Source organism: Aegilops tauschii, chromosome 2, assembly GCF_002575655.3.
Source record: "Aegilops tauschii subsp. strangulata cultivar AL8/78 chromosome 2, Aet v6.0, whole genome shotgun sequence".
NCBI classification, from domain to species: domain Eukaryota; kingdom Viridiplantae; phylum Streptophyta; class Magnoliopsida; order Poales; family Poaceae; genus Aegilops; species Aegilops tauschii.
This window is the reverse complement of record NC_053036.3, coordinates 630135070-630138290: the sequence shown is the minus strand read 5'-3', so window position 1 is coordinate 630138290 and position 3221 is coordinate 630135070.

Here is a 3221-nt window from a genome sequence, read left to right as displayed (position 1 = left end):
ACAAACGGAATGCATGAACCAAATCCTAGAAGACATGCTGAGAGCCTGTGTGCTCACCTATGGATCCAGTTGGGAAGAAAGTTTGTCGTATGCCGAGTTTGCTTACAACAACGGTTACCAAGCCAGCTTACAAATGGCACCCTTTGAAGCATTGTATGGACGGAGGTGTCGTACCCCACTAAATTGGTCAGAGACAGGTGACAGTCGTATCTTCGGCCCAGACATGCTCAAGGAGGCCGAGGAGAAAGTTAAACAGATCAGGGACAGACTCAAGACAGCCCAAAGCCGACAGAAGAGCTACTACGATCGGAAACATCGTGAGGTCAGCTTTGAACCCGGTGATTTCGTATACCTACGAGTGTCTTCGATGAGGGGCCGGCAACAGTTTAAAATTAAGGGGAAACTAGCCCCGAGATTTATTGGACCACTCTGTATAGTTGCACGAAGAGGCACAATGGCCTACAAACTAGACCTACCCAAGGAGCTGTCAGACGTCCATGACGTGTTCCACGTCTCACAATTGGGAAAATGTGTGAGTAACCCGGAGAAGCATGTATCTCATGAGAGCATTGATGTGCAACCAGACCTCACCTACAAAGAGCGGCCAGTAAAGATTTTGGAAGAATCTGAAAGGAGGACCCGTCAGAAAACAACAAAAAATTTCAAGGTTCAGTGGAGCAACCACACCGAGGATGAAGCTACATGGGAAAGAGAAGATTTTCTTCAGGCAGAGTACCCATATCTATTTGAGGATCAGCTGAAATCTCAAGGACGAGATTTTTCCTAAGGGGGTAGGTGTTGTGACACCCAAAATTTTATTTGGCTTTTTCAAACTTTTATTTGATTTGAGGGAGGTGATTTAAATTTTTGCTTCTAAAGAACTCTCCCTCTCAAAATATTTTCTTTTATGACAAGTGTTTTGTTTTGGATTCACCCAAGACTTGATTTTGGTCTTGGAGGTTTTCCCTTCTTATTTGGTCTCAAAACCAAATGCTTTTCACTTGGGAGATTTCTTTTGAAAATTCTTTTAAATAGCCCTATGGCATTTGGAGTGATCTTCTCCCCTTTTCAAAATCTCCTCTTGCCATGACATGAGTGGAAATCCCCTCCCATAAGCCTTTCCCCATCTTTGGATCATGATGTACTTCAAATCCAGCAAGTTGAACCTCTCCCTATATTTGTTTCCATTTATTTCTTATCAAAAATTATTTCTGCCTTCTATTCTAGCTCTTGGAGATTTACAAAGGAGCTACCATTTCTACTTTGATTTTTGCCTCCAAACCAATTCCCCTAGCGAGTCCTTTGAGCCCTCAACCAGGATCCATGAAGATCCACTGGTCTCCAGTTCAAATATTTCAAATTATTCTTGCTGCAAGTTTGGACCTCATTTGCCAAATTTGATGAAATTCATTTAAATTCTTCTCCTAAAAATCTGAGAAAATTCAGGCAGCCTCTGGGTGCATTGAGAGGTCACCTCACCAAGTCCCAGCTCCAGAAAAAAATTTCTTCATGCCAAATCATTTCGTCGAACACCTGCTGGACACTGTTCCTGTCATGTTCAGAAATTTAGAGTAACAGTTTCAGTGAGCTTTGTCGTTTTCTTCAGAACCTGTTGTCGATCTCGCCAGTAGCCGGTGTGGCGCCTTGCTCCCTATTCTCTCCTTCTTATCCCTGCGCCGCACGATCTCCTGGAAGCTTGCGGGCGTCGGCGACGAGCAGGAGGAGGTGCGCCATCCGTGAGCGACGGCGGCGACGGCTTTGCGGCCGCCAGAGAGAGGCGCAGCGTAGACGGCGCCGTCCAGCGCCGCCCAAGCCACCGGAGGCCGCCGCGTGGCCATCCACTCCCCCGTGCGCGCTGCCATCCTTCGTCGTGAACTGGTAGGCGCGGAGCGCGCTCTCTGCCGCCGCCGTGCCCGTACGGCCGCCCCGTCGAGGACCGGCGCTATTACGCCAAGCGCGACCAAGGTTAGCAGGGGAACGGCACCAGTGAACCTCCCTGATGTTTCCTGGCCACTTGAACTCCCTGCCCAACCCCTGCCTCGCCGTAATTGCTCGCCGGAGCGATCCCGTTCACGGCCACCCCCTCGGATCGCCTATAAATAGAGGCCCCGAGCTCGAACTCGAACCCACACCACCTCGACACACCTCCAAGACCCCGCCAAGCCACTCGAAGAGCCCCGAGGGAGCTTTCTTCCCCAACTCCGGCCGCCTCGACCCGCCACGGGACGCAGCTCGATTCGCTCCCGTGCGTGCACCTCTAACCCTCAGCTCTTGCCAGTAGCCTTCTAGTGCATCCACTCTGCTGACCCGCGCTTCAATTTGGAGTTTGCAGCACCCACCGGAGTTCTCCACCATCGCCCGAGCCACCGTCCGTCGGAGAAAGTTTCGCCGTTGACGTGGTGCTCTCCGACGACCAAGTCCACCACCCACCGACGCGGAAGAACACACTGAACCTCTTGGTACCCTCCGATCTCCCTGCCTCGCCGTGGTTCAACGCCGGCGACCACCGCAGCCTTCGGGCGCCGGCGAAGTTTTAAACCTGACATGTGGGACCCCCCCCCCCCGTCAGCCTCTCTTCTTTTCTCCCCCTCGAACCGTTTTCTGTTGGCGCCTTCGGAAAATACGTTTTCCCTTCGGGCTGGCGCTTTTCTTTCCGAACCGTTTTCTGTTTTCTCAGTTAAGTCCCTGGATCTTTTCTGTTTCATCACAGAATAGTCCCTGGACTAAAACCCTTATATCTTTTTAATAAAAGATGATTTTTGAGTGATTCTTTTTCTGTCAATCTTGTATTTCTGTCTAGTTTTTTATAGTATTTATTTGGAAAATTTTTGGAACAAATTTTATGCACGCGAGATTTTCACGTTACTATACGTTTTCGCTATACCGTAGGTTCCGGAAGAGGTGACGGAGCCGCGAACTTCGCCGAGCTAGACTCCGATTTCTCCGAACCAGGCAAGCATGTTTCAACCTTTGATATGATAGGTGTTTTGCATGTTTGCTTGAATAGTTTATGCATGGCATATGAGCATCGGTGAGTATCTCGTTGCATGTGAGGCAACTATCCGTGTGTTCCGAAGTTACGGTGATCTCTGATGAGAGATGGCCTAGTCATGTGGTGACATGAAAGGCGGCAAGGCGGTATTGTTGTAGCATGCCAGCCTTACGACATCCGATAAACTCGGACGTTAATGTGGACTGAGTCACGTTACCGTTCTTTCCCT